Here is a 10,420-nt window from a genome sequence, read left to right as displayed (position 1 = left end):
TTTTGAGTTAGATCCATGTCTTGCTGCTTCTCCCTTCGTTTGTTTACAATTTGCCGTTTAACTTCAGCCACGGCAATTCATCTCAAAAGGCGTGTTACACACACGCTCATCCCTCGGTTCTCTCAGTCCTTCACCACCGAAAAGAGGGACAGCACTTCGTGTTCCGTTTCCAGCCTATTGCCTTTTGATACCTCTCTTAGATTCCTGCTGTACGTGGACGCTCGCCTCAAGGAAAATGACTAAAATGAACCCAGCTGTACCGCTGGGTCAGGCAGCTTCTCTCCGAGTTGTCCTTCTTCGGAGGATTACCCTGCGCAGCCAGCCAGGAGGAGCGCTGCGGCCGGCTATCGTGTCGGGAGAGCACGTTTCCAAACTCCAGCTGTGACTGATGGAGCCACTTCGCCTTCCTCAGGGCCACATCACTCTCTCACTGCGGCCTGGTTTCCTCTGCATTCGTTCTCGGGGCTTTTTATCGTCGTTCAGTTTTTTGTGGGGCTTTTTAACTTTACACGCACTCCCCTAGCGTGCTGTGCTGTAGGCAGACACCTCCAGTCCCTTCCGCTTTTACGTGTTTTGGTAACCAAGGGTGCTCATTGAAAGCACCCGTTCTCCTGTGGGCTGGAGTCAGGCGTTTCTCCGTCCCCGAGGCCATGCCGCAGCCCTCGGCATCCTCTTCGGCTTCTCCTGGCGCTTTTCTTCTGTCAGGCTATTCCTCAGCCCGGAATTCTGCCCTCCTGCCCCATTCAGGCGCCGCACAGGGTGCTGTCGGCGCGGGACCTGCCACAGCAAGAGCAGCGTCTTCCGCCTACGGCGGGCGGCTGCCGGCCCCCCCCTCCCCTCAGACCCTTCTTCCTCAAGAGATGCTGAAGTACCCCCTGTTCCGTAACAGAGGGGGACGGGGCCCGTGACGTGTTTCTCAAGCACCTTTCCGGAATTCACCCATCGCTGACAACGTCAAGCGGTTACCACGAACAGGGGGCAGCTCACCGGCGCGGGCCGAGGGCGGCCTGTGGAGGTGGGCGGGGGGGGGGGGGGGGGGGAGGGGGTGCGGGCCGGGGAGGCTGTGGGGGGGGCCTGGGTTGCTGCTGGGGCCAGGGTGCGGGGGCCGCGGGGTCCCGCGGAGCGGGGCCTGCCGCTGGTTTGGTGCCCGGGGGAAGGAGCCAGGCCGGGGCCGACCGGGCCCGCGCCCGCCGCCCGTCCCGCGCCCCCCCCCCCCCCCCCCCCCCTCACGGCGCATGCGTGACGACGGGCGGCGGGGCGGGGGAGCGGCCGCCAGGGGGCGGCGGGGAGCCCCGCGCGCCCCGTCCTTGCCGCCGCGCTCCGGCGTCCCCGGGCCCTCACGCCCGGCCCCGGCCCCGGCCCCGGCGAGGCCCCACAGGCCGCCCTGGGGACGCTGCGGGGCGCCCGCGGCAGGCGGAGGCTGCGCGGCCCGTCCGCGGGCACCGGCCGTGGCCGGCGGCAGCGCGCAGGCGCCAAGGACAGAAGCGGCCAGCGGCGGCTTCCGGACGGAAGCGTGCGGCGCGCTGGTGACGTCGCCGCGGGAAGCGCCGCGACTTCCGGCCGGAGGCTCCTCCGCCCGCCGGGGCCGGGGCCGGCGGGGGGCTCCGGCGGCGGGAGCCGCCAAGCACCGGGGCTTCGGGGATGGTCCCGCGCCGGCCCGAGGGGCGGCCGGAGCCGCGCCGCCTCGCCGCGGGGCCGGGGCTTCGCCGGGCCGGTGAGGCGCGGTCGGCGGCGCGGCCGTGCGGCGCCGGGGCGCGGCGGGTGCCGCCCTCGGTCCGGTCCGGCGGTAGCTCGGCTGGCCGGGCGGCGTGAGGCGGCCGCGAGGATTCTTCCCCCTGCGAGGAGCGGGGTGAGTCTCTGTTCCGCCCTCGGAGCACCCGCCCTGCCCTGGCGTAGCGGGGGGGCTCTGGGCGGCTTCTGGCGGGCGGGGCGGCGCGAACGCCTTTCGCCGGGGGGAAGGTGACGCTTCTCCTTAAAGACCAGGGGTTTTTCCCCAAAGTTCGGCCAGCCGCCGGCGGCGGCTTTCGCCTAGGAGGAGAACGGCGCGCTCGGAGGAGGCGGCTGGGTGAACGTCTGCCGGTGCGGGGTCGGTGACGGGCGCCCGAGCTCGGCCCCGGGGCCCGGCCTCAGCCGCCGCCGGAGGACGGGCGGCGGGGCTCAGCCGGGGGATTTGTCGGTCTCTTCTCCCAAGTAACAAGCGATGGGACGAGAGGAAACGGCCTCAAGTTGCGGCAGGGGAGGTTTAGATTGGATGCGAGGAAGAATTTCTTTACTGAAAGAGTGGTTAAACATTGGAACAGGCTGCCCAGGGAAGTGGTGGAGTCCCCATCCCTGGAGGTATTTAAAAGACGTGTAGATGAGGCGCTTAGGGACATGGTTCAGTGGGTGGTGGTGTTGGGTCGATGGTTGGACTTGGTGATCTTAGAGGTCTTTTCCAACCTTAATGATTCCATGATTTCCTCCCTGTGACTTCCCCGGGCGTGGAGGCGAGCGCGGGGTCGGATTCTTCTCCTGAGGCGTCCGAGTTTTGCGTCCGACCCATCCTGGCGGGTCTCGGCGCTGGTCCCCTGCCTCGCCGCCAGATGATGTCATCCCGGGCTGGTACCGCGGCCCTTTGATGTTTTATTTAGTCATGGCAACGGTAGCCTGTTCTCTGGGATCAACGTCTTCAGTTTAAAGAGCTACAGTCGCTTCTGTCTCTGTGTTTTACGCTGCGTTCTTTTGGCCGAAATATTTTGTACGTTTACTCTCGTCCTTCCCGCCCCCAATTTTGTATAATTTTACAACCTCTAATTGCAACAAGTAGCCGAATAAAGCGGTGATTGCAGCCAAACCAAGTGTCTCGTCATGCGGCCGGGACCCTTTGGAAGAGAAACAAACGCCCTAGGGTGGCCTGCGACCTCTCCGGGATGACTCTGGGGAAATCCTCATGAAGCCTCGCGTTTTTCACGTTGTTCCTACAAATTAATTCCCTTGAAAGCTGAGCTTCAAGCTAAGGCAGACATGCTCTCACTTCTGACGAGAGCAAGCTGGCAGCAGGCTCAGTGGAAAAAATTATGTACGGTTTCACGTCTGTAATTTTGTTAGTTTCTCTCGCAATTGTTGTAATCCTTTCCCTCGGTCGCACTTCATGTAGAAATATATACACGCGCTTACAGCAACGTGAGCCATGATTTGGTAAACAAGATCCTTGTTATTTGTGAAGTAATTTTATTTCTCTCTCTCTTTTTTTTTTTTTTTTTTTCTTTTTTCGGTGCTGTCGCCGTTCCTAGCCAGAATTTGTGCATCGGGTCGTAGAACAACTGAAGGAGAGGTCTGTGTGGTCACAGCTGCTGCCGAAACAGGAAACGGCATTCACGGTCAGTGGATTTTTTGGAGGCCCGGGGGGGGTGGGGGTGTGTGTGTGTTGCATCTCGTGACAGAAGTTCGCGTATAGACAAAACGTGTTGCTTAGGCGGTCGGAGTTGCGGGGGTTTGTGTGGTTTTGGAGGGGGTGCGCTGCCTAATGAATTACTCTTGTAAAGATTTCGGTGCTAGAAAACCCACAGGTATTTCTGTAGTTGTTCCTGTACGTTTTGTAGTTGAATCCTGCCGACATCACGGTCGTGACAGTGTTGTCCCTGTCTCTATTTTGCCTGTATTTCCCCAGAACGTTTTTTCAGCCCACATTTCCTCCACCCCCCCCCCCCATAGTTTCAGGATGTTTATCATTATCAGAAATAACACAATTTCTGATTTCAGGTGCCTCTTTACCTTCTTTTGTCTAATGTTTAATGTACTTTTTTCTCCTTTCCTGTGGATTTTGTTGCGGAGCGGGGATAGAGGATACGCTGGTAGGCTTGGGATGTAACAGAGAGTACGGGAGGTGTCTGGTGAGCGCAGCGAGTTCAGGCACGGCATTTTGTGAGGTCCCTTGCTCGCAGCACAGCTTCTGTTTTTTGGAACGTGTGGCTTGTGTGTGGCCTTGCTTCACCGAAGAGTTTTCTTTACAGGCCACAGCTGTCCTGGCCTTGCGGGCTGGGCAGAAGCCAATTCTAACGGCGAAGTAAAACCGTAAGCAACAGCGAGTGGGAACGGGGAGTGATGAGTTCCGCCAGTCACAGCGGTGGCTTTATGAAATTCCTTGGAGGAGTGGTCCTGGAGCGCCATGAACCAAAAGGCTCTGCCGCGTGAATTCCTACTAAAGAATAAAAATACCATATTAAGCTAATCTTTTGGAAGGCGTAAGTGCTTAAAGATGTTTGGTCTCCCGAGGTGAGAGAGATCGTTAGAGCATGTGATGTCTTCTTTTTCACTTGAAAGAAGAGCTAAGATAATCTGAAGTGAATTTGCCTTCACCAGTTTAGCTTGCGGGGCTGTCTGAGGGGAAATCACACGACAGCTTGCTTGGCCTTTAGGAGGGGTAAGTGAAAGTGTCGCCACTTCTGGGTTGAAAATCTCCGTTGAGGGAAAGCACGTAAAAGAGGCTAAAGTTGTGCTGATGCCGGTTGTGACTTTACCAGAACAGATCTAGTTGAGGAACGTGGGAGAGGCGGCTGCTTAGGTGTTTCGGACTGCGATTCAGTTTGTGAGGCAGCAGTAGGAGAAGGGGTGTAACTGGAGTGGCCGTGGTGAAACCCTGTCCAAAATCACCTTCACTGTGCAGAAGTTGGAGGTGGTCTAACCTACGGGACTGCGACAATCCTGGAGAAAATCACTCGCTGGAGGAGCCTCCCTGGCTTAGCTGGGTACATGAAAAGAGCTGCTTCAAGTCACGATTTGTCCGTTGGGGTGCGCAGTCGATGAGCTTCCCTAAATCGCTGCTGTTTGTGCTCTTGTTTTTTGCCTGCCGTCTGGCACATGCTATTAGACTCATCAGATTTCCCGGGACAGTTACATCGTGAGAGGAGGAATAGCTCCTATTCTTGCCCATGAGTTAGAGTGTGAATATTGTATTGATTTAAAGCTAAACACGCATCTGAGAGCTAAAGCAGAGACACTCGGAATCCCAGTTTGCATTCGGAGCCCTACGAGCTCATTAGCAGTTTGACCGCTTGCTCTGTGTAATCCTGACAGGTTTTAGAAAGGATTTTGTAATCGTTGTCTCCAAAGCGGAAGATAAGAAAGGAATGTTGCAGAAAACAAGTGTGATTACAGCCCAGAATCGGAGAAGGGCGAAGCCTTAGTATGGGAGACAGACTGCATAACCTGAAAAGCAAAGGCAACGTCTAGCTTTCAAAATAAAGCTAAGAATAGAAGGGGAAGTCTCAGCACGAAGCTGGAGGGTGCGTCTTAAAGACTCTCTCCTGTGCAAACACGTCTAATCATTCATTGATTTCTCTCTTTTTTTTTTTTTTTTGTCGCCTCCACACACTGCATGATTGTTTTGGGCGATTACAGACGAAACATAAAACAACAAAGCTGAAAAGTGGATTACAGAGAGACTACAAAGCAGTTTGATATGAAAAGCGACAGAGGAGTTCTCAAGAAAGAGCCTTCCTTTTCTGTCAGCTTGAGTTTCATGCACAGTTATATGACATCCAGGTATTCTTGGGAAAACACTGAACTAGTCAGTTTGGCAGGGCGTTAACTTTGCCCTCCAGGCTGACCGGTGATCGACCCCGAGTCCAGATATAAATTGACCCTAAGGGAGGTGGATTTCGGTAACTAGCTGAACGCAGCCTGGCGCTCGGTCGAAGGGAGGGAATTAAGGTGCAGATAAGCTACGCTGGCGTGCTGTTGTTGAAAGCTTCCAGGACCTTTCCAAAGTATTTTCCGTCTCCTTTTTGGTTTAACGCGGCAAATCCCTTCGAGACTGTTAAACTTCAGTGTTACAATTTCATTCCACTTTAACAAGCACCATCTGTTACCAGCCTCTCGAGACTGCATGTGGTCACAGAACCACAAGTATTAAGAGACATGCACTTCAGAAAGTGGTGGGGGAGAGAGGCCGGTGAAACCCTGTGAGACTCTCTCAGATCTGTTTATCTCAAATTTTGTATTTTTTGCTTTATTTGCTTCCTCGTAGGGTGTCTGTCACCTGCCAAATAAAGAAGCTGGAACAGCCTATCCACAGCAAACCTGACAAGTACGCTAGATCTCCGCTACGTCGCGAGCGTGTGGTTGAAGATGCGCATTCAGACGTCTCTTCCCACGCGCAGAACACGGTATTTAATCGGTACCAAGCTCCTTTGTGTCGTAGGGAAGCCATTGTACAGCTGCTGATCTCTGCAGCGGGCCGTTAGCGAGAATGCCGCATCTCAGCTCACAACTGCAAAACAGGCTCCTTTATGTCCGCTTGCAGAATTATGAGCTGCTTCACCATGCTGCTCTGATGCTTTAACGTTAGCGCTGAGCGGGCCTGCTAGCACCGTAACCGCTGGTTCAACGCCAGTAATTCGTCGGCCGAGGCAGTTGTGCGGTACTTTCCGCCGATAGGCGTTGCACCCTAGCGTCAGGCTTCGGGGAAGATAAATGTACAGAATTCTGAATCTGTGCACTTCACGGGCAGTAAATCCAGAAGAATGGCTGAGTGGCTGAATTCCAAATGGCTTCTATTCATATTTGTCTTCTGTGTATTTTTTTTTCTCTCTCTCTTGTTCCAGACTCGCCCCCTGGAGAGAAGCGTTACTGCAGTGCACTGTATTTCACAAGCGGTGATACGTATTCAATAAGAACACAAGAATTCACCCTGTGGAAATGGGCTTCACAATCACCGTGCCCGTGAGCCACCCCCTGGGCGTCACGGGTCAGTTCGTGCCTTTGTGCAGGGTAGTTTTCCCAGTTACATCCTCTCGCGTGATCCTCTGCTTCAGTTGCTCTCTCAGTGTATTGGAAATGCGTCCGGTAATACTGTAGCTCACGGAAATGTTTCATTGTCTCCTGGCTGACACTGGGTGCCGCTGTAGCAAGGAGAGGCAGCCTGTTTACCTACAGGCAGCACTGGCACAAAGAAATCGCCTCTTCAGCCCACCTCACCTACTTTGGAGAGCTTTACTGTTAACCTGCAGGCTGGGTCTCTTTAAAGACGGAGTGCTACACGCAGTGCACTGCCTTCCCATTCTTTCAAACAAGATTTATTGATGACCCTCAGTTAGGTTGGGGCAGGGGGAGAAGGGAGGGCTGTCTGCCTCTTTCTCTTGTTTTAAAATTGCATATAGCGCCAAAAGTAATTAGGTATCTTACTTCCTTTGGCGTGGATAATTATTAATACTTAAATACCTTTGTGCCTGTATGAAAAGGGCTGTGGTTTCTGTGCAAATCCGTTCTACTTAGAGCAGTTTGTCTTAATCTTGGCAGCTCAGGGTGGTACCAAACTTCTACCTGTTAAATCTCACCTGTAGTGTACTTGCAGGCGATGCTGGGAAGGCCCTTCCAGTAGAATGTGAAGACGACGACTTTGACTACGTCCGCTGAAGTACCTGCAGCCAAAGGACGAGAGTGAATACCTGCTTGCCTGCACGTCACCTAGTGACACTCGCGTAGCTGTCTACGAACAGCCGGAATTGAGCACAAAGTGTATATTCAGTCCTTAAACGTTGCAGGAAGTGTCCGTTACGGATGTTTTGAAGGAAGCCCATGGCACCAGGGTAGCACGTGAAAGCTCAATCTTGTATTACCTCATTTTGCTCTCTTTCTCTTACGTAAAAGCATTTAAAGCAGATGAAAACATCTGGTGTACTAAGAAAAACCTGCAGTGGAGGCAGCACAGTAGTCAGACCCCTTGGAAGAAAGCACCTTGTCATTTGCTTGAGTGCTCAGTACAAGTTTTATCAGACAAGGGTGAATCACAGGCTGCTTTTTTACCCTGGGGAGCAGGGAGTTCCCACTCTTAGACAACATGTTTTGTCTTACTAAAGTTTTGGCAGCTCAGCTTGAAGAAGGTGGGTACTGATCAACAGTGACAATTCTGTGGGGTCACTGTGTGACTTAATTAAGTGCAATAGCTGCAGTAACGAAGCCAACTAAACAGTGCATAGGTGATGAAGCTGTTTTAGCCTTTTTCTAATGATAACGGCACTTAGGCTGTGATCACAATTGGAAAAGTCCAGATATTTTTGGAGCTGAGCAAGTCTGTCTAGCTTGTTCCCTGTACTACTGCGAAAGGTGATCAGAGTACTGGTACCTTCATGTTTTTGTCTCTGTGCAAACACCCCTTACTGCTCAATACAAAAACCAGGGCAGGCTGTCAGGGAAATAGCGTAGCTAGATCTCTTTTGGCGATTTACTGTGTGTAACAATCGTAAAAGCAAGAGGTTGACAGTCCAAAGAAGTACGATTGCTTGTTCAGTGGTTGCAGATTGTCTCATGCAGTAGTGTTGCTATTTCTGTACAGTCCCTGAGCTGTAATTCTTGTAGCTTTAGAGCCTTTTGGATTGTTGAAGTGAAAGTTTTGCCAATAAAGCTTCTAGCATTAAGAACTTGAGTATACAGTGTACAGAATCTGTGTAGCGGAAGGCACTTTATAAATAACGATAGCTCAGATTAGGTGCTGGCAGTAAGTGAATGCTGGCATTGTGCAGCTAAATTATAAACGTACTCAGTTCCAAAATTTGAGACAAGTTTCTCTCTTGTAAGAATATCAGGGAATTAGAAGGATTTTATCAGAATAATCTGACTTTGTACATTTTTCTTTGAAAATGTGCTTTTAAAATAGGGGAGGTGTACAGAAGGAAGGGGGGTGGGGGAGAAAAAACAAAACATTTTATTCTGCTCCCCCTTCAAAAATGAACAGAGAGCAGCTATCTAGTAGCAGCAGCTTGTAATAAGTGATTATGCAAAACAACGTATTGTCACTTTCCACCAACTGCTAAACAGCATAGTACTTTTCAAAACATAAATTTGGCAAAGAGGCTTGCTTGTACGCTGTTTCACAGCTAATCACACCTTTAATTTTTTCTGCTTAATTGGGACATCTAAGAGTTCAGCAAGAGAAATGAAGAGGTGAAATACCTCTAAATTCCCATGGCAAAGGTGGACCTTGGCACGTTGTCATGGAACGCAAAGTCATTATCGCAGCTGCTACTGAAATATATTTTGCATTAATGTAAAATGAATATAGCACAGAGCCAGACAAAACTACAGAGCTGTACAATTTCAGGTTCAAGGTCTGACAAGGGTGTTGTACTAGATGTTTGAAAGGAGCAAATATGAAAAGGAAGTGGGGTGGATGTTTTCTTGACGTCTTTCCCAGTCTTAAAAGGAGACACGTAAAACCATTCTTCATGTCTTCTGTGTTGGCTCTTAAAAGCCTTAAATAATGGGGGGGAAAAAAAGGCTTAAAGCTTAAAAGCCTGAAATCCTCTGGGACAATCACTTCCGTTCCAACACCGTTAAATAGTTAGGGGTCATTTTGCCAGAGTGAAAGTTGTTGAAGTATTTTGACTGTACAATTTCTGCTTTTTAAATTAAACTAATAGTAATTTAGGTTACTTGTCTAAGGAGAAGGGTGAGGAACCTCCTAGCAGTCTACCAGCCTGTTACTTACTGTGTATCATTCAGCTTTGTAAAATAAATAACCCCATGCACCAGTACCTGCTGTGGCTGACGAGCTGGAAAGCAGTTTTGCAGAGGACCTGGGGGTCTGGGTAGACACCAACCACGGGCCAGGAATGTGCCCTTGCAGCAAAGGGGCTGCATTAAGAAGTATTGCCAGCATGTCCAGGGAGGCGATCGGCACTGGTAAGATGTGTCCGGGTCTGGGCTCCCCAGTGTAAGAAAGACGGGGACAGACTGGTGAGAGTCCAGCGAAGGGTCACTAAGACACCAGGTGGCTGGAGCATCTGTCATACTAGCGGAGTCTGAGAGCTGGGACTGTTTAGCCTGAAGAAGAGAAGGCTCAGGCAGGAATCTCAATGTGTATAAATACCTGATGTTCAGACTGAAGATGGATCCAGACTCTTCAAAGTGGTGCCTAGTAAAACGAAAAGTAGTGGACACAAACTGAAATACAGAAATTGACACTTAAACAAAAAAAAAAAACCCAAACCATAGTGAGGATGATCAAGCACTGCAACAGGATGCCCAGAAAGGTTGTGGAACATCCTTGGAGATACTCAAAACCCAACTGGACACAGTCCTGGACACCCTGCTCTAAGTGACCTTGCTGTGAGCAGGGTGGGTAGACTAGGCGGTCTCAAGGTCCCTTCCAACCTCAACGGTTCTGCAATAAGCACAGGGTAGTTGGGAGTTGTCAGTCTGAGAAACTGGTCTTTTCAGCTGTCATTTGCCATCTTTGGAAAACATTTTCATCTGCTGTGTGGGCACTTTTTATCCAGCATCCAAGAAACTAGTCTTTGTTTACTGTCTAAACTTCCATTATATTGCGTGCGCTGCATGTATGTGGAAATCCTCCTTGATTATAAAGGGATCGTTTTCTGTCTCAGCTGCCCTAGCTGCTACATTCACTGATTTAGAAGCAGCGTGCTTTTCTTCCCAATAA

The 10,420-nt window shown here is 51.4% G+C and overlaps 1 long non-coding RNA gene across 4 annotated transcripts; it reads left to right on the top strand.

The window, feature by feature from the left end:
* Positions 1–1,761: 1,761 nt before the first annotated feature.
* Positions 1,762–9,512, top strand: LOC143173899 (uncharacterized). 4 transcript variants are annotated; one of them, XR_012997824.1, is made up of 6 exons: positions 1,762–1,849; positions 3,273–3,359; positions 3,993–5,523; positions 6,008–6,146; positions 6,585–6,727; positions 7,334–9,512. It is a non-coding gene; the product is annotated as an uncharacterized LOC143173899 (long non-coding RNA). The 4 variants fall into 4 exon arrangements; XR_012997821.1 differs by lacking the exon at positions 3,993–5,523 and having other exon boundaries at positions 3,277–3,359; XR_012997820.1 differs by lacking the exon at positions 3,993–5,523.
* The last annotated feature ends 908 nt before the right edge of the window (positions 9,513–10,420 follow it).

The sequence above is a fragment of the Aptenodytes patagonicus genome, unplaced genomic scaffold (genome assembly GCF_965638725.1).
Source record: "Aptenodytes patagonicus unplaced genomic scaffold, bAptPat1.pri.cur scaffold_438, whole genome shotgun sequence".
In the NCBI taxonomy this organism is placed as follows: domain Eukaryota; kingdom Metazoa; phylum Chordata; class Aves; order Sphenisciformes; family Spheniscidae; genus Aptenodytes; species Aptenodytes patagonicus.
Note: the sequence above shows the minus strand (reverse complement) of the source record. Positions and strands in the feature narration are given on the sequence as shown.